Source organism: Notechis scutatus, chromosome 3 (assembly GCF_049901735.1).
Source record: "Notechis scutatus isolate UNSWTSFEM ecotype Mainland chromosome 3, rNotScu1.2, whole genome shotgun sequence".
In the NCBI taxonomy this organism is placed as follows: Eukaryota; Metazoa; Chordata; class Lepidosauria; order Squamata; family Elapidae; genus Notechis; species Notechis scutatus.
The window spans coordinates 78,895,605-78,905,422 of record NC_142011.1 but is presented as its reverse complement, the minus strand read 5'-3'; positions in this window follow the sequence as shown (position 1 = coordinate 78,905,422).

Genomic DNA, 9,818 nt, shown 5'->3' with positions numbered 1-9,818 from the left:
AGAATCTCCTTGTTAGAAAGGAAGCACACCAATTTTGGACTCATTTTTTTCCTTGGAATAGGGATTGAAGCATTAAGATATTGGAGAATGGACACCAGTTCCATAATGCCCATCCATCTGCTTTTCTTTGTTGGAAGATTTCTTTATATTTTCTGTTAGAAAAATGTACATAGGGAAAGTGACGCTAAATCTAAGAATGGAGAAATTAATCTATTCCTTATCTATATTAGATTTTCTTGTGTTCATTCATAAACCCACAGCATCCAATTTCTGCATCATTCTATTATTAAATGAAATGAAACACAGATATATTTGCATGAGATGTGACTAATTAAAATAAGGCCTACTGTTGTTTAGATATAATTCATCCGAGTTTTTAGAGTTAAAATCTAAAAGAAAAAGGAACAATTGCTTATAAATATTGAAGCAATACTTTTAAGTTCTATTTCACTTTGGCTCCCCCCGAAACTGATAATAGGATATAACCTAAAAAATTAAAGGTTGACAATTACTAAGTAAACATTAGCAGAATATTTTCAGATGACTTTGCCAATCTGTTGGACATTTTAATCTATCATTGTTAACATATTTTATCCTGGCTTGTTATTAATCTGTATGTTAATTACTTTTTTCTCATATGAAGTTACTTTGGAAAATGTAATAGGCAAGTTTCAAATTTAACTGAAGTGAAACAGTTTTCCTTGTTGTTTTTTTTCCAGAAGATTGGATCTTTAATTGAAAACAAATTTTAAGCAGAATTTGTAATCTTTTAAGCATAATAAAGAATCAATGAGAGAAGTGCATTTTAGTTCTCACACTGTCCTGAATTCAGTTGGAAATATCATCCATTACTGTGGATTCAGGTAATCCTCAAGGTAGCTGCATCCAAAGGATAACTTTGAAAAAGCTTTGAGAGATTTGAGTTGAGCCTTCATTGGTACAATTGGAGTTTATCAAACAATGTCACTGAGCCTATTTAGGATAGCTGTAAGCTTTCTATTTCTACCAAATCCGTATTTTCTAAAGCTAAGGAAACACAGTGCTTGTAGAAAATTTGATTGGTGGAAAAAAAACAACACCAAATACAAATAATGGTAATATCTTTACTCTGAATTCAGTTCTGGCATTATTTAAACATGGAAATGAAAGTATTTATTTCTCATGCCAGAATATCATATGATATTATTAAGATATTAGTCAATGCCTGTTTATCACTTATGGGCTCTAGGTAAATTCTCAGTGTCTCTTCTCTATGTATGTTAAAAATGGTGATTTCACGAGAAAGTCTTATAAAGCTTATTAGCTAATTCTTTGGAAAAATAAAGGTATATGATTCATATGCAACAATAATTGACAAATGGTCTGGTCAACAGGAAGTTGATAGGAATTAATCTTTTTTGTCTGGAAACACTCAGCTATTTTTGAGAAATAGTCTCTCCCCCCGTTGCATTTAATCAGGTGAAATACTGTTATATATTGGTGTTACCTTTGCCAAAGTGAGCTGATCTCATTCTTTAATAAGCCTTCCTTCCTTCCTTCCTTCCTTCCTTCCTTCCTTCCTTCCTTCCTTCCTTCCTTCCTTCCTTCCTTCCTTCCTTCCTTCCTTCCTTCCTAAAAGAACAGATCCTCAGACTTCACAATAAAGTCTTAAATTAATTAAATGTTGCTATGGCCACAAGGAAAGCAACATCAATAGCACTTAGACTTATATATCACTTCATGGTGCTTTACAGCACTCTCTAAACAGTTTACAGAGTTTGCATATTGCCCACAGCAATCTGGGGCCTCATTTTACTGACCTTGGAAGAATAGAACACTGAGTCAATCTTGAGCCTGTCAGGATCAAACTCCTGGCAATGAGCAGAGTCAGCCTGTGATATGCCTTGATAGATCAAATTAGGTCAGTATTCTTTGCAATCCAAGTAGCTCAAAAACCTTTTAACATGGATTCATGGACTTCAGGCTCAACAATGCCTCTGGGTAGAACACGAAGTCTTAGATCATTTTGTACAAATGTCAATTCATGCATGCTGTAAAGTTTAGGAACTTTGGGCAAACTTTGGTTAAGTAGCAAGCCAAAGAATAAGCCTAATCAACAAGTAAATGATGAATTTTTTATAGACTCAAGACGATCGTTATTGTAATGGACATTAAAAGACACATGCATTTGTCAACCTATTAAAATCAATGTTATTATCCAAATGGATTTACAAACATTAAATACATCTTCCCATAAAGCATAAATAATGTAGTCCTATTTTCATCTTATTGAAGATTCCCATTCAAGAGAATATATATTAATAATGTTTTTGGCTGACAGCCATACAAGTCTGAAAGGAGTAGTCATGTTTATCAACACCGAGACTGGCTTCCTCTTAGTTGTTGCATATCAAATTAAATTTGTTCATATTTGTATGCTCATTTGAGCTTTTGACTGAGCCAGGAATAAAAAGGGACATACTGTATGTAGGAAATGGAAGTGGGCTATAATCAGCAAGGAGATATATAATCAAAAAGCTAATATCTGCAGAAAGAAAATTTGAGATGCTAAAGTGCATAATGAAATTAGACTTGGGACAGAAGCTAGAAGCAACAACAACAACAGAGACTTTTCAGGACTAAATCAGGAGGAACAAAAAGGAAAGTGGTGTATCCTTTGCTATGAGATTCCTACAGCACAGATCAACTGACAGAACTTTTAAACATTATTTTGCTTTGGTTCTATGTAGAATTAATATAGAATTATATTAAAATAGGTCAGACCAAAATAATTGGCCAAACTAAATAAAGATATGGTGAGGAAGATCACAGCTAATAAGTTGAAGTCTTTAGGACCATATCACAATCACATCCAACAACCTTGAAGGAGTTTCAAGATGTCACCCAAGTGACCCTTTCAATGACATTTACAAAATCATGAAGGACAGATATAGTATCAGAGGACTGAAGAAGGAGAAGTTAATCTTGTTTTCGAAAGGGGTTTAAAAAGACTATCTAAATAACCATATGATCAGCTTGATATCAACCTGGAACAAAAATATGCAACAGATTATTAAGCAGCTATCCATGAACATTTAGAAAAGGATGCATTGTTTTGCAGGTTCCAGCAGAGCTTTATAACAAAAAAAAAAAAAAAAAACCATACAAACCCTCTTATCAGACTATCCAACAATCTGACAAAGTATAGTATATTTTTATTTATTTATTAATTATATTTGGAGGTCACCCATCTCTCTCATAGAGTGTTCAAATAGGAACTTTGTGTGTGTGTGTGTGTGTGTGTGTGTATTTATGTATGTATGTATGTATGTATATATTGCAATAAAATTCTGAATTTTATTTTATTTATAATTATAATTATTAAACATGTGTGTGTGTGTGTGTGTGTGTGTGTGTGTGGTATTCAGCTTTGTTTGGGTATTTTCCCATGTCATTATAGTTGTGCTTTAAAAGCACAACTATAATGACGTGGGAAACTACCCGAACAAAGCTGAATACCATATATATAAATACCCGAAAACTTAAGAAAACAAATATATATATACTACAAAAAATATATATACTACAAAATACCCGAACAAAGCTGAATACCATACATGTGAGTACCATAAAACTTAAGAAAACAAATACTAACAATATATATATATATATATATATATATACTAAATATATATATATATATATATATATATATATATATATATATATATATATATATATATATATATATATATTTTCTTAAGTTTTGACTACATATTTATAGTATATATATATACGTTCAGCAGTTCATCTGCCATCATCAGGCTATTATATATATATACTACAAAACCTAGCTAAACACTTAGCAAAGCAGCTACAGCCCCATGCTGAAGCAGCAGCTTCACATGTACAAAACTCATACCACTTCTTGGAAATGATCAAAGATCTACACGTGGAACAAGAAGATCTGCTTGTAAGTTTCGACGTGCTTTCACTATTCACTCAAGTCCTGATAAAAGAAACTCTTGAAATCATCAAAAATAAATACCAACCATCTAAACACCTCATGGAACTAGCAGAACACTGCTTAACCAACACATATTTCATATACAAAGGACAAAGATACAAGCAAATTGAAGGAGCCCCTATGGGATCACCACTGCCACCCGTCATTGTAAACCTGTTCATGGAAGAATTCGAATCCAGAGCCCTAGCTAATGCCACCCACAAACCCAAACTATGGCTAAGATACATCGATGATACATTTGTGATTTAGCCCATGGAAAAGAAAACCTAAACAATTTCCTAATACACCTAAACAGCACACACCCCAAAATCAAGTTCGCCATGGAAATGGAAACATACAAACAACTACCATTCCTAGATGTACTAATCTACAAAAAAACAGATGCCACACTAGGACACACTATATACCAGAAGAAAACACACATCAACTGCTACCTCAACGCCCAATCCCACCACCACCCAGCACAGATAAACTCAGTGGCCAAAACACTAATCGCCAGAACCAAACGCCTGGCAGACAAACAGATCCCCCCTGATACCTCCAGCTCAAATACACCCCAACCAGGCACTCAGATGAAACCTAGCTTCCTAACAAATGATAGCCGTCCATTTACTCGGAGCCAAGCTGCACTAAAAGCCTCCAATACAGGAAACACAATGTTGCCAGCCAATCAAGACAAAAAAAGCCACAAAACAGACAGAAGATATTAGAAACACCAATCAAGCAGAACACAGCAAACTCCAAGACCAATAAACACAGACCAAGACTCCCAACCAAACAGGATGAAGAAAAAACCATTCTGGCACAGCAGTAGGCTTGCCCCAAATTTAAAACTGAAACGGCTGTGAAAGTCTGACTCACAGACGAACACAATACAGAAGCCTGATGATGGCAGATGAGATTCTGCCGAAATGTTGCTACAACTTTAAAAGCACAACTATAATGACGTGGGAAAATACCCGAACAAAGCTGAATACCATACATGTAAGTACCCGCGAAAACTTAAGATACACACACACACACACACACACACACACAGTTTAATAATTATAATTATAAATAAAATAAAATTCAGAATTTTAAAGAGTAGGGGTGAGGCTTCAGAGTGCTAAACCACATGATTGTGATTATTGCAGCTGCTGTAACTTGGACAGTAATATAATCTTTTTCCTGCAACCTAAGATGGTCACAGTTATAATTTTTAATGTTCAAAAGTGATGCTTATATTTTTTCTCTTTCCTTTTTATAAAAAATGTGTCCCAGTTCTTTATCTCTTGTGAGACTGCTTTATTTCCAAGATGGGAAGAGATGGTACTCCTTGTTAAAAGAATTTAAAATAGCCATTTTTGCTTGCTTCTTTCTTTCTTTCTTTCTTTCTTTCTTTCTTTCTTTCTTTCTTTCTTTCTTTCTTTCTTTCTTTCTTTCTTTCTTTCTTTCTTTCTCTCCTTCCTTCCTTCCTTCCTTCCTTCCTTCCTTCCTTCCTTCCTTCCTTCCTTCCTTCCTTCCTTCCTTTCTTCTTTCCCACTTTATTTTTTACAAAGAACGCAAAGCAGTGAATATATCCAACACACTCCTTTTTCTATTTTCCCCACCACAAACCTGTGAGGGAAGTTGGGCTGAGAGAGAAAGATTGGCCCAAGGTCACTCAGTTGGCTTTCATGGCTAATGTTGGACTCACATTCTTCTGATTTCTAGCCTGAACCTTTCACTACTAAACCAAATTGATTCTCTAATTAATGAAACATACATTTTTTTTTCATGGCTCAAATGTTGCTGTTTCCAAACTGTTAGGAATAATTGGGACTCTTTTCTGGGCTGAGTGGATTCAGTGTTTGACTTCTTGTACTGATTTTGAAATAGATAATAAATAACATCAAGATCAAAACTACCTGCACCTCAAAAAATGACAAAAGATTACAGCGGATACTATGAAAGACATGGTTTTTGAAGACAACTCTAGATACTTCACCATTCAATGTGGGGTTTTTTAGGTTTTTTTTTCCAAATATATCTTGTGGCTTTTATTATTTAGTGATCATTTATTAAGTTTAGAATTTGGTCATTGATATATTTATATTGTACATAATTTCAAAATTAGAAGGGCAAAATAAAATCTCACAAATAAGTGAATACAAATCTAATTTGGTTTAGTCTTTATTTTAAAGGTTCATATGATCTAAGAGCAACATGTATTTTTCCACATATACATCCTCATCTATAGGATTAAAAAAGAACCATTATTGTGGGTTTGAGATTTTACAGGACAAAATATTCTTTCTCTCGGTCTTATTCACCTTCTCCTTCTTGACCTTTTCCCTTAAATATAATATCCAATGTGTCTGAGATACAAAAGACAAGTTGTCCAGAGATTTCTTTACTGCTTATACACAGGCTCAAGCATTGAATTAACTACAATTCACCAAATTCTACTTCGTGCCATAATCTAACCATAGCAATATAAAGGGACTTTCAGTAGAAACAAAAGTGCCTTGTCAAATATTTAACATTTTCCCAATATGAACAAATTGGCTAGTCCATTCATTTAGATATGAGCCTGCAGATAAGACCTTTTCTGAAGAATATCAACTGATCTGATGTCAAGAAAAAAGAATCATGTGCTTCTGGCACCAAACCAAGATCCATTTTGTGTGTGTTGGTCTTCAATATATGCTTATCTATTATCTCTCTTATAAACCAATTTAAGGAGGGTGCCACAGCTGATTTTATAGTAAGTTTTTTCCAAAGACATTATTAGAATGCTAGAAAAATCCCATTATTCCTGTATTCAGTATGCTGCAGTCATTGATGTGAAATTTGTCAAATTCCTGTGGATTTTGCTTTAAAGGTTCTGCACCTTTTGGTCTATTGTGGGTAAATACCCACAGATAAAAGCACAGACAAAAATTACATACAGACAGGGATATTGATTTTTCTCTTCAGAGGGGTTCATCTTAAGTGATAAAGATACCAGCAATCACTTAAAAGATTTATATCTCATAATATCACAGATTCACACAAATCAGCTTAATAATTCTCACACAGAATTCCCATTAGATGATCTAACTTGACCTCAAAATTATAAGAATGTATTACAACAGAAAAGGAACTAGATGGCACTACCTTTGAAGGATGGCATCTTATGAAATATGGAATGGAGAGAAAATACAATTTCAGACATCAAGTTGTCAGGGTCATATCCCTAATTTGTAATCCTATGGCAATATTCTTTCAGATATATTCTCTAAATACTTAACACCTTCCCGTTTTCCCCCAAGCGTCCTCATCATTTGTTCAGTGTTACCATGTCTGAAAAATTGGTGCATAATTAAGCATAACACAATAGATACACAATACAAAAGCCAGAACACTAACTTATTTAAATATTCATGCATTAAATAGCTAGTTTCCTCAGGGTTTAATGAACCATACAAGACGAATATCATGGAAAAAATGGATATCTTTAGATGAGGTTTTATTTTATGCATTCCCAGGTCTCTTTCCTGAAAACAAGGAAAGAGGTTATTCTACTGTTACCATTAGATATGGGGGGAAAAGTGAACAATAAATTTTTTTACATTTTTTATTTGGTGGAGTGAGTTCTGTTGTTTCTTTTCAACCTCCCACAGACTGAATCCGAGGTGCTTTAGATAGGGTTATATACTAGAAACTATGTTGCTGACTTCTTTTCTTTTATTTGAAAGTATGTTCATCACAGTTCTATTTAAAACTGTTTGATTTAATATAAATCTCAGCCAACTATAAAACAAATGATGTTGAGATCTGTTGAGACAAAATGATGGGGAGGCAATCCACATACATGATTTGGGAATTTTTCATTTTAACCTTAAGATATAGTTGGATTGACCCGGTTCTAAATATTCATTGCTCATTTTAATATCAAACTATCTTCTATGCAAACGGTTATTAGCATGATGTATGCTGAGGCAATAGGTTAATCACATTTGAAATCTCAACATCATATTCTCCCCAATATGGCTTTAGTAAGAAAGACACTAATAGCCTACAAGTGATTTCTTCTGTTTTAAAAAATAATAATCCATTCAATCTTTTGATGATCCTTTAGATATTAATGCTCAGTTAAGAAGGAAACAAACAAACAGATGTCTTTGATCCATTATGAATATATCCTTACTCAGCAACTCTTTACGGGAGGCAAAGACTTGAAGAGATTATGGATGTTAAGGTCTCACCTTCTCCAACATAGTCAGCCAACACATTCAATTGCTGCAGTTAATTATTCTCCTGTGCCTCCTTACTCACATTTGGACAGGTAACTCTCAGTAAAACAAAAGCATTTATTCAATAGAGGCTTCCTGCCAGATGGAATATACTTTTCTCATTGTTGTGGTGCCCTCATAATGTTGCAGCACTTGAGACTTCTAGCTCCTCAATAGGTTTTGGGGTGAACAGGTTGTATTTTTAGAAGCTGAGATTTAGTTATGGACCTACTGAATTCTGAGTACTTTATCCAAGATAGTACAAGGTGACTGATAGGGTATGGATTTCCAAACTGTTCTTGGTAAAAGTTACAATTCACTTCCCCAGTTTGCAAAATATCCAAAGTAGAATGTACAGTATATACCAGTACTATTTATTTCCTTCCTGATAATTTGTCTCCTATTGTCATGGAAGGCAAAAAAATGAGCACAACTCTAAGGAGGAAGATCACTCATTTAATTGAGACAATGATTGTTGCATTGCAACTTGCAAAAAAGAGGAACAGAAAACAATAAAATGGTAAGACCTTTTACGAGAATTTTGAACTGCGGAGCAGGACATTCTTGGGCTCCAGTTAGGATTTTAGGACCACAAAAGGAAAAGCAGATAAGTTTTGCCTACATAAACAGAATTTTTTTTATTGTTAGGAAAAGCCACACTAAAGGTAGTAGTAGTGCTGGAAATAGTTCTTGTACCCTTGCTAATGTTGGAACCTTGATAGAATTTGGCTCATGTCTCCAAATTACAGAAAACATTGGCACTTTTGCTAAGTTATATGGTTGATGCTTTCCTTATTAGGTTTGCTTCAGACAATAAGATGGAGCTGGCTGGGTCTCTGCTGCCATTGGTCAATATCATTCTGCCTTTATTAAGGTAAGCAATATCCCTTTCTTTTAGGCAAGGGAAGGATCAGGAGCTTTGCTCTAGAAAAGGAATAGTTTAACTGAGGTGTGACAGGATTATGTAAACAGGTAAACTTGTCCCTGAACTAGCAGAAGAACTAACCCTAAAAAAAAATTCTCTTTTCATTTTAGCCATCGCATTGTAGCATTTCTATTCACTGTGTAGGAAATGGATGATACAGGCTAAAGGAAATGTCTTGCCTGAGTGGATATGCCATTTGTATTCATGTGGTTAACAAATGGATTCAACTGGTGATTGACATATTTTATAAAAAAGATTTATATAACTTTTTATCCACTATCTTGTCGGTGGCCTGTGATGGATGTGACCAGATGTCATTTCTCTTGTTATTAGAAGCCGGGGCCATTTCTTCCTATTTGTTTCCCTTCTCCATTAGCACAAAATTATTTTCTTCCCCTGCTTCTGAAACCTACCACTCTCCATGTTTCCAACAAGTCACAAGAGAAGAGAGTAGAACATCACTATTGTATTTGGGGAAGAGAGGCAGGGGTGGGGTTCTACAGGTTCGCACCTATTCGCTAGAACCGGTTGTTAACATTCTAAGCAGTTCGGAGAACCGGTTGATAGAAGAAATTACTGGCCTAATCCTGTAAGGAAGGCAGGAAGGAAACATTCTGGAGTTGCTTACAGAAACTGCCTCTCCATTAAC